This window comes from Onychostoma macrolepis, chromosome 06 (assembly GCF_012432095.1).
Source record: "Onychostoma macrolepis isolate SWU-2019 chromosome 06, ASM1243209v1, whole genome shotgun sequence".
NCBI lineage: Eukaryota > Metazoa > Chordata > Actinopteri > Cypriniformes > Cyprinidae > Onychostoma > Onychostoma macrolepis.
In genome coordinates, this window is record NC_081160.1 from 26,071,963 (window position 1) to 26,097,357 (window position 25,395).

Consider the following 25,395-nt stretch of genomic DNA (forward strand, 5'->3'; position numbering starts at 1 on the left):
TTAGATTTTTGTGATAAAATGATTAAAAGTATTTTATTTTTCCTCATAAGTATAGTTCCTCATATATATATATATATATATATATATATATATATATATATAATACATATATATACTCTAATTATTATATTAGCTTTACATGGCACTGTGTAATTTATTAATAATTTTTTCTGCCCATTGTCATTACAAAAAAAGCCATATTCAGTAGATCTTTATGTGTCAGCTAATTGGTTAAACATTGAACGGGTGCACAATTAACTGGCCTGATCAATTCTCTTTCACAAAATGAGAAGAATACTTAATCATGTGAAGTGCATCAGTGACCAGAGGCATGAAATCTGTCTCATGTGGCACAAAAACTAGAGGCCAATCAATACTAGCTGAACACGCAAAGACGAAAAAGACAGGCAGAGAGAACGTGCCCAATGCATGTAGCATCACAGACATTCAGGGACAGTTTTCTGTTTCCCTGCATGCTTAAAGTTTGAATTAAGACAGGCAGCACAATCAGCAACCTTGTTCGCCAGGAGTGGGGGGATGCAATCCCAGGGCTACCACGAAGTAGAAACTCTACAGCCATCATCATTAAAACGCCACCAAAGGACCAGAGACCATAATGCGTCCTTTCTGCAAGCGCTGCAGTTTTATCTGGCTCATTTGAGACTGAGGAGACCATAGCACTATGAATTATTGGCTATGGGATGCTCCTTCCCGCTAGCTCTTGGTGGTATCCAGGAACAACCACAAGAAGGAAGCATGCCATCCTACTGCAGCAGTTTTTTGCCCTTTCTTTTCAACCCTACCACCCGTCAGCCATCTAATAGGGGTTTTAGTCTTCATTTATCTTCATTTAGGATGGGGAGAGGGGATGGTTTTGTTTACTGTTCGAAATATTACGCGTTTGGACAAGGGAGGAGGGGTGGCCAATGTAGGCTGTGTTTGATTGGGGGGGAAGGGCGCTTTCGAGAGACTCCTAGACTCGCTTTTCCCCCAGACTCCTAATTACTCTGAAACATACTTCCATCGTCTCATAGTCAGTGCTGACAACGATTCAGAATTAAAGATCCTGGATGCCCACAAATGGTATTATCATGTAGCTACAACAATGCTATGTGCATTTATCATGCTGTCGACAGTGCTATTGAAAATGGAGTCAGTGCAATAAGATGACAATACACATTAATCAATTTATATATATATATATATAAATTTAAAATACTATTATATTATATTATATTATATTTCTATAATTTTTGTTGCAGTTGCTCATTGCAAACCGTAGTCTCAGTGCAATAAGATGACAATACATTAATCAATTTATATATATATATATATATATATATATAAATTTAAAATACTATTATATTATATTATATTATATTTCTATAATTTTTGTTGCAGTTGCTCATTGCAAACCGTAGTCTCAAAGATCCTACCAAAGTTTGTATTGGTTTTATTGGACCACAAACCAATAGTACATTGGTCCCCAGTTCTACCCTCCCCCATCCAATTGAACCCCACACAATCAATGAGAGTTTGATTTAACACTTGCAGCTCCAGAAGTCATGAGGGAGCTTTGGCCTGTCCCGTGCTTAGCAATGCCATTGATTGTTACTCTTAGTTGAGCCGCTGCTGTCCTGTACGGCTGATCGATTCAGGCAGCTATAGTGCACAGAGTGTGTCAGATATTGAGAGTGTATTTCAAGCTAAGGCAGACTCTTAAACAAATTAAATGTGCTCATGTGGATCTCTTGCTTAGCATTAGAATTATTGGAGTAACTCTTTATTTTTGGCCCACTTCGATCAGACCATGGATTCCTCATCAAATGCTTAGATAAGGGACATTGCAGAGTTCAAGTGAACTTTCCTTTGACTATTTCCTGTCTTGGCTTGTAATCAATAAGCTGTATATCATTGTCTAGATGGACCCTGTTCCTTTAAAACCCTTTCAGGTTCAGTAGTGAAAACAGTTTGAAACTGTTTATTTGAGGAAACTTTTGATTTGTTAAGTAAAGTGCACATGAGGTGATGGCAAACAATGCAAAAATGCATTCCTAATAAGTTGTTCTGTCTGATTTTTCACTTAAAATGTTTAAAAATCTTTGAAGCAACTTGAATTTACTTGAGAAGCAATATTACATAAGATATTAGATTTATTTACAGATATCTTCAGGCATCTTTATTATGAGTGTGGTTTCTCTTACTGTACTGCCAAACTTTTTCACCTTTACATATAAACAAGTAAAAAGTAGGGAATCTGCCATTATAGAGCAGTAAAAAAAACAACAACAACAACACCAAAAAAAAACAAAACAAAAAAAACCATACAAAATATTTTATATACTATATATGAAAACATCTTAATGTCTTATGTAGTTTTGCCTCTGAAGTAAACACGTATAGTTTAAGGATTTTTAGATATGTATACTGCAAAGCAAGTAAAAAAAAAGAAATTGTTTTATTAAAAAGGAGCCTCTAAAAATTGTTTACCAGGAGAAGCAGGCTGATCTTTCACATTCCTTGTTATTGTGTTATAAGTGTTATTGAAGGTAACAGTTTAGAGGAGGAATTTCTAAATATGAAAGCAAGAGCTATAAAATATTACACGTTTGATAATTAAAAAATAAGTGGTTTGGTAAAAATACAGGAAAAGTACAGGAAATACAAAATTACATAGCAAAAACTTTAGAAACCATTCTATGTTTAATGAAAACACTTCCTTGCAATACACAAAATGTGGTGATACATATCATATTGACAAATGAGTTTAATAAGTCGGATCTACAACACAGTTTGAAAGACTGATAGTTTCCCTCTACTTAAGAGATTAAAATTTTATGCTAATCAGTGCACCAAATAAATGCACACTAAGTGCACTGTGATGATTTGCATCAATCAAACCAATACTTTTAGGGCCTCTTAAAAGTAGTGGTCAAAACCACCTCAAAATGATGTATACATTACTGTATACTGTAATGCTTGAAAAGTAAGTCTGTCTGTGCCTGAAGGGGATAACTGAAGCTATGAGCCATCAATTATGATTAGCCTGTGGCTGCTCATTGTCACTAATCAATATTTTTTTTTCCTAATCAACAAGCGGCTTTGCCATGCAGAACGAGGCCTGACAGTGCGCCAGTAATGGCACTTGCTCCTTTGATTCGTGACCCCTCATTTTGTGTGATCGTATCAGAGACATAATGCCTTTCTTTGGTTTCGCTTCATTGGTGCTTCTGTCTTGTACCAACAAAGGGTCATTGCTCATTTGTCCCTGTCCTTTCTCTGTGTTGTCTCTCATTTCTCATATCATTCTCCTTCAGGACATATGTTTGGTTGGAAAATGCGTAACCCTGTGATGGACTGGCCACCTGTCCAGGGTGTTTCCCTGCCTTTGGCCAAGATTCTAGGATAGGATCCAGGAACCATGTGACCCTACAGATGAGAAGCAGTATAGAGAATAGATAGATGGATCGATGGACAATGTCTATCTGGAGGATTTAAAGGAATAGTTCAACCCAAAATGAAAATTCGGTCATTATCCATGCCCTCATGCTGTAAAAGCTTTTTTTTCCTTTGAAAGACAAAAGCAGACATTTTTAAAGAATTGTTATGCACTTCTTTTTTCAGGTTTGTGCACCATTCAAAATTCAATTGAGAATGTGTTTAAAATTCAGATCAATTCCTTAATTTGAGTTGAATTTGAATTCACATTGGAAGTTGAGTGTAAGTTAGTATAATTAATTGAATTGAAGTTAAAATAAATTTAGGTAACGCTTTGTTTTGAGGTGTCCTTGTTGCACATGTTAAATGTACTTTTTATTATAATAACAAAAAATTATGCATAATTACATTCAAGTAACCCCAAGCCAAACCCTAAAGCCCCGTTCACACCAAGAACGATAACTATAAACATAGCAATATTAGCGTCCACAACAGTGGACGACATTGTCAGTTTATTTTAAGTGCACACGTGTCTGCCGCTTTAAATTCTCGAGCTCGTGATAGTAGGATTGATTCTGATTGGGTGTCAATGATTTTATTGTTCATCAACTGAAAAATGGAAGTGATTCCATTTATTGTTTTCTTTATAATTATCGTCCTTGGTGTGAACAGGCCTTAATCCTAACCCTATCCATATAGTAAGTACATGTAGTTAATTAACATTACTCAGTACTTGTATAAATGTATAATTGCACTTCAACAAGGACACCTTAAAAAAAAAAGTATAATCAAAATTGATGTGACTGTATTTTTTATATGAAAAATAAAGGTGTTTAATTAGTTAACTAACCCATTATTATCTAATAATGAATGATACATTTGTTACAGTATTTATTCATGTTTCTAAATGTTAATAAAAATACAAAAGTTAATTGTTAATCATGTTTGCCCAGGATGTATTAGTAACTGTTGAAATTAACATTTACTAAGATTAATAAATGTTTTAGAAGTGTATTGTTGTTTCATGTTAACTAATATTAACAAGTTACATAACTAATTAAATAATACAACTTATTGTAAAGTCAAAAGTAGGTTCAGACTTCAAGTCTTCAAAGTCTTGTTTAAAAGTGTGGTAGATGGATGAATGGATGGATGGATGAATTTTTGTATATAAATATCTCTTTAAAATGCAACACGGATTAGGCTATGCTGTACTTTACCAACATGCTGAATAAAACAGAGCAAACTGTGCACAAAAAAGATGTCACCTTAAGGGTAAATCCCTATTTTCTTTTATTTCATAGACCTGTCACATTTGATGGGTGAACAGCTGGGTTTGGGAGATATTAAAACCTGAATGCAGCATCCTCCAAAGAGAGAGTTCCCGTCTATCCTTTAAATGGCTCAGCTCTGGCACAATAAATCTGCTAGACCTCTGTATCACTCTGTAATCTTCTTATCTAAAGGGCAGGGGCCCTACCCTGTCAGCAGTAAAAGATGGACCATTTCCAGAATCACGCGGCTCCTCTCATACTGTAGGTTTTTGGATAAGTCAATAACTAGTCTGCAGCCAATCAATTGTATCTCTCCCGCTAACCTCATTTTAGTTCTGAGATCATGATGCGAATCAAAGCATCCTCACAAATGTAAATTCAGGTGGATCTCTAACCTTTCATGCCATTATCACTTTGATTACTAGAGTATGACATACATTATGCATGTTTTGGGGGTAAAACAACAAAGCAGATTTGCTGACTTGAACTTTTGAGTGTTGTTGGATGAAAGCTGTGGGCGATATAGGGTGTGACGCGCTGCTCAACTGAACAAACTGTCCCGCTGTGTTACACAGCGTGGGTTTGCATCCCAGGTCAATAGCAACCATCATTAGTGCCAAAAGCAGTCAGATGGGATGTCGGCCTTGTCTCTTTCAGAGCTTCCAAAAGATATTGGGATCAAATCCATTAAAAACTACACTGTGGTGGGGCACGTTTTATTCGGTGTGAAAGTGGAATATAATGGGGAAGTGTACCATGTCATCTGAGTGGATGAGTATATTCATCAGCATGGAAATGACATCATGTGTGACTTTCTGCCTGTGCCTTTTCAAGCTTGATAAACTGAAAACACGGTGTGTTGTAGATTTTAGTGTTATTTTAAAATGTGAAGTTCAGATTTGTTCAGTTTTTACATTTTCAATTTGTTTTTACATTATACATGCAACAAAACGGATTAGATTTGTGGTGTTTCGAGTGTTTTGTGTGTGTGTGTGCTCGTACGTGTTGCAGAGTGGTTGTTCGGTAGTTGCTTACTGCTTTTATCAACTATTTTTTTTCATGTTATGACATTCTTGTATTATTTTAAACCTATACATGTATATCCACATCTATATATATATATATATATATATATATATATATATATATATATTAGTGCTGTCAATTGATTAAAAAATGTTATCGCGTTAATCACATTTTAAAATACTAGGATTTACCTGTAAATGTGTTGAAAAAGAAATGCATGACAAATTAGTTTAAGGAAACAGAACCTTTCACACTTCCGCCAGGTATTAGACATATGTAAGGAGTAATTGCGGGAGAGAGAGCGGGAGAGATAGAGTATGTGCTTTCCGTACATAATAAAGCGTAATTTTGTGGCAAAAACATGGACATGACCTGTCGTTTTTATCATATTGTTTACTATATTTATTTATTTGGCCAGTGTCGTTGTGGGTGTTGGTTATTTTGCTGTTGTAAGACCTTTGAAATAACAGAAATCATTTGGTGAAGTGATATGGTCATGTAATGCGGTCAAGAGCTGCCTGGAACTACGTTTGCCGTGTGTTTCCCTGAAAATAATTGCACACCTTAGAACGTTCGTCAGCCAATCAGATTCAAGCATTAAACGGCCCCGTAGTATAATCCTTATTATTCTTTTATCATTATTCTTTTGTTTTTATTCAGCCATTATCAGCCTTTAAACTGGCAATAAAACGTTTACCAAGCCACATCGCTTCAATCCCAGTATACATTTACCCAACTATTATCAAAAGTATTTCTTAATAAATACAACAAAACATTTCTTGCGACCTTACGTGAAGTATTATGACAAAATGCATTATAAAGAAGAATTGGACCTGTTCTGCAGGTGCATTAGAGCTAATATTAGCATCATGCTTCATAAGACAATTTATGAGATTAATAGTACACTTTTACTCAGAACTCACTTCAAACCACCATCGAGTGTTTGTAATAACTTCCTTTTGCGATCACATGTGAAATTTGGTCGTTTACTGTTGTTAAAATATGCTATTTATAGCCTTTTATATCGCTGCACAAATTAGCATTTCAGATGTACACTTTTAACTCAAGAAAATCACATACAGACCATATCTATCGTAATCGTGTGTTTATAATCTTATATAATCTATAGTGGCTGTTGTCATGTTTATTTCTGCTGCTCTGGCTGAAACTCACGTTATTTGATGTTACAACCGCCTCTCTGTTCTTAAGTTGCCAGGGATACATTCCAAGTATAATACACATCAGTAAATGGATCTATTTTAATTTTTATTTGTCTTTATACACTTTGGGTGGCCGTGGTACATTATAAAAGTAGCCCCAAAAACCGCAACCCACGGCTCTGTAATTTTTTCCCACGACTGTATTTTCAAAATAACCCAATTGTGCCTTTACCCTGGCAACAATGGCTCGCTGTACTCTCATCACACAATGATAGATAACCTTCCGCGCTGCGATGACGGTAAGAAGTTGGGGTCAAACCTTATCAAACGATTAATTTGCGTTAAAAAAATATTAACGCGTTAAAATTTTTTGATTAATCGCATGCATTAACGCGTTAACGTTGACACCCGTAATATATATATATATACACACACATACATATATATTAAAGACAAGCTTTTTATTCTATTTGAAATTAATACTTTGTGTGTGTGTGTGTGTGTGTGTGTGTATTATGTATTGTGTGTTGCTATGTGGTTGCTAAGGTGTTCAGAGTGTTTTTTAGTTTTGCAAAATGATTGTTTGGTAGTTGCTTACTGGTTTCTACACTGTAAAATTATTTTTGTAAACAAAACAAAGAATATTGTAGTACATTATACAAGAAAATACTAACTTATTTTTTTCTACTTCAAAATTTTATTTTAAATTCAGTGTATAGCTTGCCATTTGTTTATCATTTATGAAAGTTACTAGTAATTAAATATTGTGAAATGTTTCTACTCAAAGTTTGTTCATTACATTAAGTATTATTTTAAGTTATTATTTTATTAGTGTATTATGTTAGTACAGTAGTCTATTTTTAACAAGATTTAATTTTGTACATGTATTTTTTAATTTAAAAATGTTTTGTCTGTTGATTCTTGATCAAGTGTGTTAATGTAAATGTAAAACTTTCATAATTCCTTCTAACCTATCCTAAACATGTCAAAGACAATGTACTTCCATAGCTTTCTGCACTAACAAGCGCTTTAACTAGCATTAAAGTGGATTTCAAAATACTGCCACCTTGTGAACCTTGAAGCTATTTCTATGAAGGGCAAGATGAAAAGACCTGACATTTGCATTCATATAAACAGCCAGGAAGTGTTTGTCCTTTTCGCTTGCGATTTTCCCCTTATAATTTTAAGATAAAGCCCCCGTTTCTAGGACACGTCAAGCGACCTGCCAGAGAACGTAATTGACTGATGAACTAATAGGGGGAAAGCAGGGGGAAAAACCACAGTGCCTGATTTACTGCCTGACTTTAAAAGTATCACAGAGGCAAACGTACATCAATTGTCAGACTTATCATCCTCATAATCCTGACTTCTGAATATGAACAAGAATCTATAAACCATCTTAGACTTAACAGAGTCTTTCACTGAGGCGCAGGAAGAACAAATACTTTCATTCAGCGCCTTCCAAAATGCAAATTCCCCTGGCTCTTAACATCTTTTCTTTTTTTTTTATTGGGGTTCCCATGTCACAATATGGCCTCAGTGGGTCTTGCGTGTGGTGCCTCAGTCCTGTGGTAAACATGAATGTGTTTTCAGGGTGAAAACAAGACTGTTGGTTTCCTGTGGTGGTGAGAGGTCTGGTGACATTTCTTCACTTGGACAGAGCTGAACTTTTATTCATGCTACAGCAGATAAAGGTAACTTTTTGTTGTTGTTATTTTTTTTAAGTGATGCATTTATTATTTATTGTATTTATGATTTGACTTTTTTGGAGGGGAGGTAAATATAGTTATTTTTTTTCTTTTCTTTTTTTATTAAAATCACAAGTAACTTTTTTATTTTTATTTAAAACTGTTCTATTTAAAAAAAAAAAAAAAAAAAAGCTGCAATTTCATTAACTTTTGGTTAATCCATTAATCAACAGTAAATCTGTTATTGCATTGGATTTATCAATGCATCAATAAAAATGCAGCATGACCAGTGTAGTCCGATTCGAATGAATGACTTACTGGATCTTTTTAATAAATCTCAGAAAGACTCATGACTCAGTTTTGAACAGTCTTGAGTTTAAATCAGGGAAAAAATCAGTTTGAATCAGTCAAATTACTCAATTTGAATCAGAGTGGTTCTTGACTTACTTGCTACACTTGTCTCTGTCTTCTGTTTACTTAGTCTAGGACTTGAAACCAAAATCATTTATGAAACATTGAAAAAAGTGAAACGGAGACTTCAGTGTGGATCTGAACAATACCTGGTGGCTCAGTCACACTCAGGTAGCCTCTTAGTTCATTGTCTCTGAGTTTTAAAAACCTTGTCAAGAGAAGTGCTTTGCACGCTTGATGAGAGAACATTCAGTCACGTAATGGAAAGTTAAAGTAATTATGTCCTTATCTGGGACTCTTCAAACCAAGACTTCCTCTTCATTGAAAGGCAGATGTGACTTTAGCATCACAGCCTGACTCTGCTCATTTTTGCTGCCCCAGATTCACTTTTGCCCCTTCCAGCTCTTCATTGAAATGAGCTTAGTAAGTTTTTACATAACTTGATATTCTAAGTGCTAAATGCAAGAGCAAAATCTAATTTCCTATATTATAAAAGGTTGGAACCCTGATAGTAGACTTCAAAGCTATCCATCTGGCAGTTATGTGGCCTCTGGTTGCCCTCCAGAGAACATGACTACATTATTTTAATATATGAGTGTGCATTCCCACACTCTAGATCAGGGTTTCCCAACCTTTTATGTCAGCTGAACTCCTGTGATCTCAATGAATTTACTTGAAGTTCCCCTGAGATTTTAAGTCACGCTAACTATATATAATGAATTTTGCAACCTCTTTGCATATTCACTTATGAAATCTATTTTTAAGCCAGTACAGTAGTCTACTTTTATATAGATTTAATATTGTACTTTTTTATTTTATTCATTTTTTAAAATGAATTTTATTTCATTAAAATTCAATTCAATCCTTCACACAGACTTCTATGTAGGGCCTCAGATCAATCTGTGACTCATTTTAGTGAATCATTTAGGCCTGTTTTCACAAAATTTGATTTACATGAACCACCTGAAAGAACTGTTTCATAAATATGAAAAACTATACATTTAGGTTAGTTACTCTCTATGCCAGCATCATATTTTGCACAAGAATGTGCATATACTGGACCAATATATTTTTTCCTTTGTAGCCCTATATTTTTCATTGTGGCATTAAGCTCCATTTATGTGAAATGGTTCTTCTGAAACTACAACAATGAAAATCTGACATCATTGGCAAACACTCAGGAGGACTGCGCTCACATGTCATGTGCTTTCATCTGTCATACGCAAAAACCATGCCAGTCAGTTGTAGAATATAAATACATAAATATTCTAAGCAGGGTATTTACTTTACTGTTTTTCTCCATTCAAATGTCTTTTATTCAATGAACCGAAGGACTCAAAGCTTTCTCTTTCAGCATATATGAATTTTAATGTGTGTCAGCAAGGGACCTAACCTATTTTTTTCTTTTCAATACACCACGTTTTACTCAAGAGGGCAAACATACATTTTTGGGATATTTTGCATTGTTTGAAGATGGAGTACTTAGAAAGTTTAACATAGTTGCTGGGTGTGTCTAGCCAAGTATTAGACTGTCTGGCGGTTTTAAAGAGCCTTACATCAAGCAAACAATTCACCACGCACATTACCACTGCTCACTTTATCAACAGCCTGTGACAATAAGCATTTTTCTGTTTTCCTCCATAGACGAACATGTTACTCATGTCTTGTAACATCTGTTCCGTTGCTGTCACTCTTATATTTATTTTGTGTACGGCTTTCATCTTTGAAGTCTTTGTTGGAGGGTACACAATGAGCACTTTAGAGAATGCTGATTGCTCAGCTGTACAGTCCAAATAGCTGCATTTAAAGTCACCGAGAGCCATTTTCAAAGCAATGTCCATCTATCCTTTCATTTCCTGACACATTGTGAAAGCAGGATGTGCGCATGAAGAAGTCTTCATGATATTGCTGAAAACATTTCAGAAAAAGATAAAATAATGAATGGTTCGGATTATGAGTGAATGCATATGGGCTGAATGGACTAAAACTGCTTGGCCACATGATGTGTTTGGATCCGTGTTCAGAAACAATGCTTTTAGCCATTATTGAAAATCATTTAAATGATGATTTTCTCGCTAAAAGAAAATTTTCCACAGCCTTAGTTCCACCAGATAAATAGCGCTTAGTTCTGGCAACAATCTATAATTAATCTAATTTGCATAAAGGAGGCGTGTTTTGGGCTAAAAAAGAATGAGAATTACTTTTATATGCAGCTTAGTGTAATTTAAATGCATTTAAGGTGCGGTTAATCTGAATTGTGGGTGGTTAGGCTGTTTTGTGCAGAAATACACAACTCTTCAGTAGATTTATCCCATAATGCCCCCTTAAAATCTTGTGTTATTCCAGTGCAATGTCTATCCCCTCTATCCCCATGACTCTCATGCATTATTGTAAACATGATTTTTTGATTGTTTTAACAAAACGAAGGTTGAGTAAATACTATTTCCTGTGGTAACCAACATAATAATATAATATAATAATATGACATAATTCTTCTGCAAAATAAAAACGTTACTTGTATTGAGCCCTGAACTCTCTTGATGGTTGTCGTTTAGTATATCTGTTTTTATTCAAATTGGTATATTTTACAGTTTCTTTCCTGTCATTTGGCACATAGTTCATAGACTGTTTTGCCGCAGGAAGCCATTTACACAAATGTCAGTTCCATGTTAATGACATGTAGGCGTAACATCCTATGCTATCATTCATTTCCTAGTCGAGTAAATGTGAATTAGTAAATAGGAGTGTAAATAGTCTTCAGATCAGATTTCAAATGTGATTAACCAACCCTGTGTCTTTTTGGACTTATTGCAAGGACACAGTGTCCTTTAAACCAGTAACACAAAGACTCTCGAGAATTTCATTCATTAGCGTCCATTCAGAGCACATGCTAATTGCAGCCAAGATAACCCTTCTTTGCTCTTTAACCTTCTGACCAGCGTTCATCGAATTCATTCAGCACTCCTTAATTCAATCCACACTTTGGTTGAGGATGCAGACGTCACCAAGAAGGGTAATATATTTAGGCTTCACTATCAGTGTTTTAACATCTGCTCTCCAAATGACATTGTATACGAGAGCTGGTGGTCTCATGTTAATAATGAAGAGAGGATATGGTTTGAACTCAATGCATTGGCAGCAAGCTATAGCCTTAGGCTGAACAATGACAGAACATTCTGAAGGGATGCCAGTTGAAGTGCCCCCATGTGATATTGTCCTCATTTTGGCGGGTAATATCCATGAATTATACAGTGGGTAATGTGTTGCCACTATGAGACAGGTTTAAGCTTGTGATTTAAAGTTTTAGAAAAAAATATTCATTGTGAGTTGGGTATTGTTTAATAAAATGACATGTACTTTTAATAATAACTGCATGTATTAAAATATATATATATATTTAATTAATTTAATTAACAATGCATGTAAAGTGGACAAAAGATCAGTCTTAAGTCCATTGACTAAAAAATTAAGCCCTATTAGAACAGGAACAGTCTTCCCTGAAGAGGTTGTAATTTTAATTTTAATCCTGACCTAATCATCCATGTTTTTAATAATGCTTTCTGTAAAAATGGCTATTTTATGTTTTTATAATTATTTAATATTTTATAAATTCATTATATATTATTTCAAATACTTATATGTGGTAATATATATATATATATATATATATATATATATACACACACTCACACACACACACACACATATATATATATATATATATATATATATATATATATATGAATATATATATAACATTGTTATCTATAGATGCATATATCAAATCATAGATAACAATTCCAATTCAAACATCCATTAGAAAATATTTATTTGCATATTATAATTTATATGTGTGTGTAAATGTAATATTATTATTATATATATAGAAAAGTCCTATCTTAACAATTCTAGTTTAAAGTAATCCTGTCCAAATAGTGCTTTAGACTTGCATTCAAGGTTCTTTAAAGATGTCAAACTATGATATCATGCAGTGAGGAACAGTCTTGGTTAAAGAGCCGTAAAATGTTGGAGATTTCCCAATAGCTCTTTCAATAGGGTTAGCTCTGCGTGTACACAGGGATATCTCGACACCACAACAAACTCCCACCCATGCACTGCGAAACACAAAGCTAAACTATTCACTTTCCAGACGCAGCCTTTGATATGAGTTTGACAAAGACGCCTCTGTAAAAGCCCTCTTTTCACTGGGCTCTTTAATGCCGTGGCTCTCCTTTCAAGCATCCCGAAAGATAACTTTCAATGTTCTTGAGTGAAACAGGCACATGTGTCATCTGTGAGACACCCCGCAGGCCGCCAATGAGAGACTCTAAAGCCTCTTACATATGTTGAGTTTAGAGATTACTTTACATTATTTGAAATCATCAGGGTGGAGGAGACTGTTGAGATTTGTGGAATAAGCTGCATAAAACCCCAATCTCTTTTTTATCACACAGTGTGGAGAAGATAAGGTGTAGAATGTCACACTCAGGCTGTTTTAGGGTCATATAATAAACCAAGATGATTTTTTTTTTTTTTTTTTTTGGGAGTAGGAGGAACCCAGCATGTGGACCATAAAACTACATGATACCTTACCCTCTGAAATGGCTTAAGTGGACAATTACAAAGTTATATGTCCATGTCCCATAGTGCTTGTAAGGAAACCTGCACTTTTGGCCCAGGGGGTTCACAAATACCAGATGTGCACTGCAGGTGCTGCTATATTTTCAATCATGACTTCTCAAATGTATCTGCAGTGTAAAACATAGATGGCTCGGTTACCAAAAGCATTTGAGGATGTCTGAAATGTTGGCAGTTCTATAAAATATAGGCTGTTTTGAATGTTCAAATGTAGATTTGAATTATGGGGTGAATCTCAAGGGGAACATTACTACAAATGATTAGGAGATTACTTTACATATCTTAAAGCATTATGGAATTCATTTTAGTACCATGGTTTGTTAAAATAGCAAATTCAGCTTCTGCTAAATTATTTTCATTTTTTTTTTTAGAAACAAATGTTAGGCAGGGTTTAAAGGGCACCAGTTATGCCCCTTTTTACAAGATGTAATATTGGTCTTGGGTGTCCTCAGAATCTGTCTGTGAAGTTTCAGCCCCAAATACCCCACAGATCATTTATTATAACAGCAGGAAAATGTCATTTTTGGGGTGAGTCTAAAAAAGAGCTGTTTTAGAGTGTATCACTTTAAATGCAAATGAGCTGCATATTCCTGCCCCGTCTCCGGAAGGGGGCGTCGCGTATACGTCTCTCTGCATTGCATATCTACAGCAATAAACAGCTGGTAGAAGCAACATAACTGAGAGCGTGAGAACCGGTGTTTAGCTGTAACTTACATAAGGGAAGTCAAATGCACTGAAAGTTGGACCAAACAGTGCGATGTTACAGAGCTCACGCCCGCGCTGACCTGTCATCGGTGTGGATCAATGGACCGAGACGCGCGACCGCGCTACCGAACGAATCTCACGCTAAGAATGGTGTGAACTAATCTCAAAAGCGCGATGCTCATCAGTTAAAAAATACTTAATGTACGCACACAAATACGGTTAAAACGCTAAGCACTATAACGACATGCCATTCACATAAGAGTCTGGAGTGATACACGTATTTAGGTAGATTTTGAGTTGCATTACCTTGAAAAGTGAAAGTAATCCACAGCGTCCTCAGCAGCTCAGATGTTGGGAGAAAATGAAGACTCTTATGTTCAGTCTTACATCCAAACACAGAGCACGGGGTTTGCTTGCGAGACATTGCTGACGTTACAGCTGCTCGAGCGTGGAGAAAATGAAGGACAGCGTAACCGCTGAGGGCAGAAACTATAGCAATGCAGGGCTGTCAATCAACCCCCGTGGCCCGGCCCTCCGAAATGTGACTTCACACTGCGGTGAGAATCAAAACGGCAGGCCTAATGAGACAGACTTGGTTTAAAGGGGGTTAAAAAATTAGGAATGGTTGAATTTTTTCATTGTAGGGTGGTTGTGTTCACACACTGCCAACACACATTTATGTCCAAACTAGAGGTCTTCACGGGTCCAAAAATTTGTATACCCGAACCCGAAGAGAAATGTGCCGCACCGAACCGGACCCGTATTTAATTTCAAAGTGGGACCCGAACCTGTGTAGACCCGAGAAATGCCTTAAATGTACTACCCGGACCCAACGCAGACTGACCATTATTCGAAAGTTGTACCCGAACCCGGCTGGGAAAACACAGACCCGACTGCACCTGATCGGCGCATATTTCACAGCAAACTGCTATTAAGTTAATAACAAGTTGCGAGAGAAAAAAAAAATCCCCTTACTACTGTTAGTAGCCTTCTCCCTGACTGCGATGCATACAATCCTCCTAGCCAATACATTTACATCCATGTTAGCTGTTCGTTCCTCTCTATTGCGCAAAATCGCTAGCCCGACGTCCCGGGGCTATTGTGTTTTCCAGTCGGGCTACCAAAATGTATCACCGCCTGCCCGACGGGCTACCTTAAATACAGATCTCCCGCGGGTCCTTAAAAACTCTGAAAGTGAGTTGTATCAAAATTAAGGCCATCAAAAGTTTTAAATACGTTAAATGGTATAAGAAATGTCTTGATTATAATTTCAAGAGGTCTTACAGTTGGGGACGGAAAGACAAGAGTCGCGATACGGCAGGATTAAACTAAGGCAATGATGTCATTGAATAAATAATGAGCGCTGCACGTTTCAAGTCAAAACGTGGCGCGGATGTCTTTATGTGAATGTATCTGAAGGTAACCGACTGTCCTCAGAAACGTGTCCTTGGCATTTTAATTTCGTATTACCTATAATTCCTGATAAAGCAGCATTTATGAGCGCGGAGCTGCTTTGTGTACAGCATTTCCGGGGAAACCGCAATATTCGTGGCAGAGAATGAATTTGCATTTTCAATAAGCCTTTCTTGCTGTTTATGGTCAGATCAATGCAACTTTTTACGCAGCAAACACATAGAGTTGTAAATGAGAAAGAAGTTGATGTGCCTTCTAAAAATCTAAACAATTAAGACAGTGATATTTATACGTTTTAAATTAACATAATAATTTATATGCTTGATTGATCCCTTTTCATAAAAACGGTTTATAGCCTGAAACGCTGTTGTATAAGATTTGTTTTTGTGAAAACCTGTATCTGAACTGTAAATCATGTAATTTTATGGCTCAAAACTGTTACCATAGACATTGTCCAACCCCGTTCATTCTGTGTTCATTTTACTTGTGCAGCTCTTAAAATGGGTCATAAATTGCCTTAAATATATTTTAAAAAATTCTGCAGATACCCTGTAAATAGTGAAATAAAATTCCTTCCTTCATATTTGTTGATATTTGTGTATTGAAAATATTTTTGATTGACATTTAAACTCCTATCTGATTTTCTATTTTTAAAATAAATAAATAAAATAAAATAAAATAGTAGATTTTTAATTCGGGCTAGTTAAATTAATTTTCGGGCTACCAAAATCTGAAAAGTACCTGCCCGAAGGGCTACCAGGGATTTTTAAATTTTGCGAGCCCTGAGCCTTCTTAATCCACTGATTATTGCTTTAAAAGTCTACTTGCTGTCACAGTCAGTGACGGATGACTAATGCAACTTCGCAGTTTTTTTTTTTTTTCTCCATCTTCTTCTTGCCATCAATTCTTTTTTAGCACAAAACGTGCAGAACAAGAAGTGCGTTACACTTTACTGCATGCATGTTCAATAGGCGTCTCTTCTTCAGTTTTGTTTCAGCTTTTTTTCCCTCCAAATCACTCATGAAGGAATCCATGATCACCGTCTGCGTGCAGTAGGCTACATTAACTCCTCCCGCGTTCTGCTTCTGGCGGCTCGAGGTAACGCGTGTTTTTTTCTTTTTCTTTTTTTTTCTTTCACCTTATTTCCCGCTCACAATTTTCTCATCCCAATTTTACAAACTGCAAGTTACAAAACACACGCATGCTGACTGACACTGATCACTGGCGGGTGCGGTGTTCTCCGATCGACTCGGGTAGGCTATTACACACAATGTTAAACAGACCCGGGACACGAAGTAATAGATTGGGACCCGACCCGGACCCGGCTGACCATTTAAAATATAGACCCAAACCCGTACGGGTCCCGGGTCTTGGGTCCTCGGGTCTTGGGTCCTCCGTGAAGACCTCTAGTCCAAACACCATGTAAAAGTGGATTTTGCATAATAGGTGCCCTTTAAGACTAAGAACATTATCTTAAAGGGCCGGTCACATACCATATACCAGGGATACTCAAATCTGATTTGATTAGGATTGGAGCTAAACTCTGCAGGAAAGTGGATCTCGCGAGCCCGATTTGAGGATCACTGCCATATACCATGATCTACAGTGACCAGAAGCCATTTTCAGTTCATGTCAATTGCAGTGCTGAGTTATAGAGACTTTGGAATGCAGTGTAAAATCGCTGTATATGTAAACATGACATAAGGAAGCACTTAACACATTCTTGTTGTTTAGTGCATCATTAAAATACCTCTGTGGCTCTCACTTTTCAAGTTTCCTGTGAAATTTTTCTTAAGCACAAGTGTGTGTATTAGATTCTGTTGGTTGCAGAGTAATTGATCAATTTAATGAATCTTGGGATGTCAGTAGGTACATTTGCATAGTAATGCAGTTTTCTAAAGCATCTTATAAACTTAGCCTGTGGCTTCTTTCATTTGCTATTTGTTAATTGGCTTTGGGGAAGAAAAAATTACACCTTGTTGAGAAAGACGAGACTGTATCTTTCCCACCATTAAATTGCACCTGAGGCTAAGAACTACTGGAATTTTTATTTTATTGTTGCTCTGGGCACTTTCACAGGATTCCTAATTATAATTTCATAATTTAATTTGTTGTTTCCTTTATCCTGTTCATAACCTACGGTATGTATCCTATCATTTCATTTGCATTTATATATACGTATATACAAATTATTTTTAATATTATGTTTTAATATAACTGAAGTATATTTATATAATTAGATTACAAAATATGAGGTTTTTTGAAAATGATTTCATATGTCAAGCTTTACAGGGTAAATTATTTCATGTTACCAAGATTCCCACACTGCTCTCACGACAAAGAGTGGGTGTTTATGTAATATTTCAGCTGTATTTCCAAGATCTTGAATCTTCTCAAGCATTCTCTCGATAAGCTGAACGAGCAAAATGCTCTGAGGGAAGTTTACCATCTTCTCCACACTGTTCCTCCGTAGTCTGACTGAAGAACACTTGTGCATTCCAGAGGCATACATGACTGTGACCCGCATGTCAATGCAACACCTTGCTTTCCCTCTGAGTGTGGAGACCTCCACCTCATCAGGAGAAACTTGCTCATGCGAAGCTGATCCTTGATACATTATCCACCGCAGGATTAGAGCAGTATTACAACATGCCCTTCCATTCCCCTACCGCAACCCCCCAGCCTCCAAAGACACACCGCTGCTTACCCTCTCCTTAAAAGGCATTAGCTAGATGCTTTGCCTTATCACGAGCTTACTAACCGCTGTGTTTTATCTTATTAAGGGAAGAGGAAGAGAAGGATTGATATAGAGGCCTCCCAGAAACATGCATCTCACTTGTGAATCTGATTTAACAGGAACTGAGGTGTCTGTAGGAGTGGTATGGATTCCACCTGGAGTGCTTTATGATAGAATTTTTCTGTGATGATAGTCAGTGAAGCACTTGGCCTGCAGAATCATTCCATTAAATTACTATCGACCACTTTTTTTTTTTTTTTTGTAGGAGGAAACTTGAAAACCAGCCCTTGAAGCTTTTTGTACATGCACAGGCAGTTCAAGCGGGGATAGGTTGCCATGTACACTCATTCGTTTGGAAGAGACATGGTGGTTATTTTAATGAATTTGTCTTCACAGCTTTGTGTTTGTATTGCACTCAGACTGCTTGTGTACACATTCAGAGTACTTCAGGATGGGAGACCCTCTTCATTGTTGAGGTTGACCCAGGGGGAAATAGTTTATTGATTTCTGGGGTAACATGATTAAAATGGGTTTCAGGAAGACCCTGACTTGTCAACTAGATGAGAGACTTGGGGCAATAAAGAGAGCCGCAGAGGTGCCGCGTATCAGATAGGACACTACTGACCATTTTTTTCCCCTTTATGTTTAAAAGTGCTTTGTAAGAAAGTGTTAATATATATTAAAATTCTGGTTTATAATATTAAGCTAATATTAAATATTTATTAAGCTAATATTTATTATTAATTAATATTTATAGACAACAATGTTAATCAGTTAAATTCCCAATATTAGCTTATTTACACAATACTGAACACTGATAAATTTAAAAATCACTAATATCGGTGGATGTAGTACCTGTATTGTTTATCCCTAACTGCACTCACACACACACACACACACAAATAATAATAATAATAATAAAATAATTCACACGCAATTTTCACTCAAAAATTAAATTTCATAAATAATTACTAATATGTGTAGTCTAATATGTTTCGTTTTTTAGCCACTATCCAATATAAAGCTTGCAAAATATAAACCTTTAAATCTCAATTCAAGACAATTTGACAAGTTAACTTGCCTGTTTTGACACCCCAACCAGGATATCTCAGCGAAAGACGTTTGTTGAATTGACATATGTTTGCACAAGATCTTTGGTGGGGTGGCTAATCAGGAAGAATGATCACATGCTCACTGATGCCAGTGATTGCAGAGAGTGCCATCTGTGAATAAGGCGGCCAGAAAGAGTCTGAGCTCTCTCGACCTCTCTCTCTCTCAGGTTGAGTTATGCTAACCATATGGCACACTAAGCCTCACCCAAACCTCACCGAGCACTTAAACACACTTAGCTTTGTTAATTCCATTTTGAAGAAGAACATGGCTTTGAGTTGATGGCTTTCTCAAAAGCTGTGTCGAACATGCTATATTTTCGTCTCGGCACACTTGTAGATTGTGTAATGAATGCCTACAGTAAATTGCGTCCTGTATGTTGCTGCTTCTATAAACGTGCGTCTGGAAACAATTTAGATGCTATCAAAGTGTCAAGGCTAATGGGAAATTGCATATAAACAGGCAATCAAGACAATGGGTATTTTATTAGAATGGCATATGGTGTTAGAGTTCACGGAGCGCTACACATCAGATAAACGATAATTATAACATGTTTGAAAGAGTTCAAAAGGAGGTACTTGGCGGCAAACCAAATTAAGTTCTGGGGCTCTGGAGTGAATCAACCTGATAAATTATTTGAGGAAATTGACCTTACTTAAAATAAATACTTAGGAGAGTATTTTCTACAACTCCACAGGAGGCCATTGATCAGTGTTGTTTGATTTCAGTGACTCAATCAATGGTAACTAGAGCATGTCAAACAAGGTAATTCATGCTAACTTTCTTTTGTATCAGCAGCTGTTTTACTCTAAAGACAAACTTGAGAATTAAAATACACCAGGGAAGCACTGAAAACTGGAAGTGCATGAAAATATGTAAAAAGTTATGTTATGTTATATTATGTTATGTAGATTATTCAAAGGCATTACAGTACTGTGATGAGTAAATGATACAGAAAGTGGCTTTAAAAGTCAATATATTATTCATTGTTACCTAAAATTATTAATTGCACTATTAAATTACATTACATTTAATTATGTAAATGTAACAGTAAAAAATTTTACTAAAAAATTTTTTAAAAAATTATCAAAGTTATTTTAGCAGCTTAAATACTTTTTCAATAACCGTGCATCTCATTTTCCACAAAATTAAAACTTGTACACACATTCCGCTCATATATTATTGTAGCACAGTTTGAGCTGAATCAGACTTGAACTGAAACAAACTGTATGTAAGATGTAAGAAATATGTAAGAAACTGAAAAAAGCACAAATGTCAGGGCATGTCAAAACTTTTACAGGACCCAAAACCCCCCCTCAGACCCCAGAAGGTTAAATGTGTCTGTTGCACAACATGTCATGACATATGCATAAAGCATTATCAAAAGCAGTGGATATGTCTAATTACTGTTTGTTTAGATTATAAAAGTAGTGTAATTTGGCGGTTCTGTAGGTCTGGATAGAGTTCAGTTCAGTAATCATTGCACGCTGGATTAGCGTTCAGTCAGCAGGAGAGCGTCCTTATTCGGTCTGGTGAGCTGGGTTCGTCCTGCCCCTGACCTAGCACATGCCGTACAGCGGTCTTTATGCCTCAGCCTATATCGCCAGCTCTGAGACACACTCTAAATGCTGGTGCATATATCATCTTGACATGCTGGAGGGCATTGATCAGGGCCCAGGTGAGCTCATTGTGTAGGTTGTCAGCATTGCCTGAAGGTTACAGGGGGTTATTTCTCATAGAGGAATGCACCTGTGTTTCACTCTTCTGTGCCCTTCACTGTTTTGTGATTTTTGCAGGTTGTGCATTTTCCCCTGTCTGTCTATACAGTTATGGTTATTAGCAAATGTTAAATGGACTATCCTCAGAATAAGGTTTGGACATATTTTTGGACACATGCTTGTTACTATATTACTGTATATAGGGAAAGTAAAAATCAAGAATGTTTTCTACACTAGATGATAAAAGCCACTTCAATTGATGATGCAAATGAATCATTGAGTTGATTTATTTGAACAGACACTGGTTTTGTGTAAATAAATCTAACTTGCTAACCCTTATACTATGCTATCAAAGTTTAATTAACTTAATGACTAAATCTCAAAACACACACACGCACACACACACACACACACACACACACACACACACACACACACACACACAGTATAGACGACGCTATCTTTATATGACCAGCAAATCATTTAAAATATATCACATTTCATTTGTTACTTAATGCCATATATTACAGTACAATATATTGTATATTGAGGGGACATATGAGACTTCCTAGTTCTTGTTCATTTTAAACATTCAAACTTGGAATAGCACACACGGTCATGTGGAATGAATGAAATGTCATCATGAATGAAAACATCATATGAATTTGTGGGCCAAATTTCATATAGGCTATATATCAGCAAATTAGGGGTGTCCCCGACTAAGGATTTTCATAGTAGATTCGGAATTTTCGAATCATGCCGATGGTCGACTGATAGTCGAATCATATGTTTGGGGGCGGGGCAAAATACATTACCGAGAGTCAAGTCAGACATTCGACAGTCATAAATACACAGGGAAAATGTGTATCGGACGCCTCGCAAACGGGGTAAATAATGTTTTATGTTTTGATTAAAAGATAGTTAACATTAAACGTCAGCGAAACCCTTAAGAATTAGGGCAGGCTACTACAATGAAGCGCATTACTGTAGCGTAACTCAACCAAATGCATCTTATACAAGATAAATAATATATACACGATATATATAAACCGACTGAAATGTTTTGAAATTACTTGTTGTACCCTACCTGATCGAAAAAAGTCTTCCACTCTGCCTGTGTCAATTTGAGTCTTGAGATTTCAATCCCTGCCGCCAAAATGCTCCTCTGTCGGTGACGGATTAGAAAGCGAAATAGGGGAAGTTGGATTTATGCACGCACATTAATATTTATTTAAAGCTTCTTTCTTTTAAGATTTTTATTTACAGCATTATCATAATAGGCTGTATATTAACTTATTGGGAGAAAACCGGTAGTTCAATGTGAAATCAGACACTGAGCACCCCCATATAGCCAAAATGGCATGATCATAACACCCCGCGAATATTCGACTGTGAGATTGAGAGTCGAATCAGGCTCCTCGAATCGAAGCATCGAATCGTCGACTATTCGGGGACACCCCTACAGCAAATTATGTTTTTTTCTCACTATTCAACATTGAATATGGTGTCTGCTACACTTAATTGATACTTTATGTTTATTTCTGTGTATTTATATTCCTTTAATAATTCTAATTCTTGTACATTTATACTACGTGTATGCTGCTAAAACTCTAAAAGCAGCAGCAGCAGCCCTAGTAGACAAATTTAGAAGACATTTTGTGTGTGAGTGCCTAAGTATGTCAATGTGCACTAACGGTATTGTATGAGCATTATGCTACGTAATCATATTTGCTTCTAAATGGTCTTGTATCAAGTTAAAGCATTTTTAAATAGTCATTGTTACTCCTAGTACAGACATGTTAACCGCAGCACTCAATGTTGTTTTTGTTTGACTCCTTTTCATAAGTGAGGTTATTCAGTCATATATCGTTTATTCAATTACCAAGCAAGAAAACAAACAACATAAGTGGGCGTAGAACATGATAATGACAGATCAAACAACCTCAACCGAATCCTCCAAAGCGGAAAAGCGAGAGAGGTTTCTGACTGTGAACAGTGAATGAAATCGAGGAGCAGAGGAAAAGAAAAAGAAAGAATGGATGTGATCCCCTAGGCAGCGCCCAAAACAATGTCAGGTTTGTTCGGCCTGGTTGCGTGAGGACTAAGCTTGGTGGAACTGGCAGTTCGCCTCCCATTCGCTCTCTATACTCCCTCCCGCCACTCTATTCTAACCCTGTTGCTTTCAGGAAGAAGCATTCCTATGAAGTTCATCAGCCGTCTTTCTGTTTGTGTGGCCATAATGGCAGCTTCATCCTCCGAGCACTTAAAAAGGACACGCTGGGGACTGGAAGGGCCCCGTCAGTTCACCACCAGCACAGTGGCGCTTTGAGTGTTCTCTCTGTCTGGCAATCTGCTCACGCTATCAAACAACACTCTCTTCCTGCCAAAACCTGCCTCTGTCCCTCCTTCAACCAGTTAAGGGGGGCATTTTAAGGGTCTTGTTCACATTAACGCCCAAGTTCAGATGAATGGCCTCTTTGCAGAACAGCTTAGCATCAATAATAGATGCTATATTTGTTCGCTGTGCTTATTAAGACAAACATTACTGTTATTGCGCCTACTTAGTATCTAATTCATTTAACTCAGTACTTAGTATTTATCTCTTCCTTGTTTGTGCTGTGATTGTTTGAATGATCATTTTGATGATTGACAACCACTCAGAACACTCTAGCAACCTTTATAACACCACAGCAACACCATAGCAACATTATAAAACTACTCCAAACAGCAATATAACCGACCACTTTTTTTTAGCAACCTTGATTCCAAAAGTATCTTTCCCAATTGTTTTTTTTTTTTTTTTTTTCCTGTAGGGATTTTTAAAAAAAGTTCTCATTAAAGAGTCATCAGACATGAACCAAACAAACCAGCTACGAGGTGAATCGCAATATTATAAACTTTGATTTGAAACAAAAAATATTTGAAAATTAGACAAAATGACAAAGGTACAAGACTTTGGCTTTAATGAGGAAAAGAACTACAATCCCATGAAGCATTGCAAATGATATAAAATGCAAATAGATGGCTTCAGCAAAAGCATACTGAAAACATTGGTGCAGATCTGTCTCTAAGATTTATAAGTTATTGTCAAAAAATAGATTAAACCTTATATAAGTTTTACAACAGGAACCTTACTGTTGCAATCTATTGGTAGAGATTTTTGCAGAATCATGGGTAATGTAGTATTTTGCCATGACCTTTTGACATTAAACATGATCATTTAAAAATAAGTTGAAGTAATACAAATGCGGATTACCAAAACCACATACAATTAAAAAAATAAATAGATAAATATATAAAAAAGTGATTTTTACTTTCTGAAACCCTAAGTAATCATTCCTTTGTTATTCAATTAACATTCTGAGCATGTTAAATAGGAAAGGGGAAATGGTTTTGGCTTAACGAAAACATACTTAAGTCATTAATTAACCTAATCAGAAGCAGATCAAAACATCTGTCAGACACTGAGTAAGAATCTTGCATGGGAAAATATGTAAAAGTCCTTTATGCATTTTAGATGATCTTGTGCCCTGTAGCGAGTAAGAGTCACAGATAATGAAATTAATGGTACATTTAAATAGCGAGAACATGAAAGAATCCGTTTTAATTAGGAATGTTTATGGTGCCTGTTCGTTTAATGATGTTTCCTGTAATTGATGGCACATCGTGTGATCTCACCTCACACGGAGAGCATTTGACACATGGAGAGCATCATTTCCTGAAAACCTGAAAGACTAATTATACCTTTACCTGTATGGGCACTCTTCCATTTGACAGACACGTCAGCGGCACCTACATCAGCATAATTGAAGCAAACATGTCAAGCCTCCCTGATTTCAAGCTCTCCCCACACCCATTCACACATGACGGCGAGCCTGTTCCAACTCAGCACTGCAGGATTGGGTGGGGCTTTTGTGTTTAGATTGTGTGACCATGTCCTGCCCTGTGCTATTTGCTCTGTCGGCAAATCACATGATCCCCAGAGACCCAGTCCTATTTGTGAGGTACAAATGAACTGTTGCTGTCCACTGGCTTATGTCAATCAAGTGGATTTGAGACAGAGGTTATCATCATTAT

General features: G+C 36.4%; 1 protein-coding gene across 2 annotated transcripts in view; it reads left to right on the forward strand.

Annotated features, from left to right (window-relative positions):
* Nucleotides 1-25,395, forward strand: part of chl1b (cell adhesion molecule L1-like b) — a 97,684-nt gene that overhangs the window by 17,844 nt on the left and 54,445 nt on the right. The window contains exon 2 of one of the 2 annotated variants that reach the window (XM_058779313.1): nt 8,492-8,592. The exons of the other annotated variant lie outside the window; for it this stretch is intronic. The gene's annotated coding sequence lies outside the window, so the exon portion shown is untranslated. The remainder of the gene's footprint in view (nt 1-8,491; nt 8,593-25,395) is intronic. 2 annotated transcript variants of the gene reach the window in all.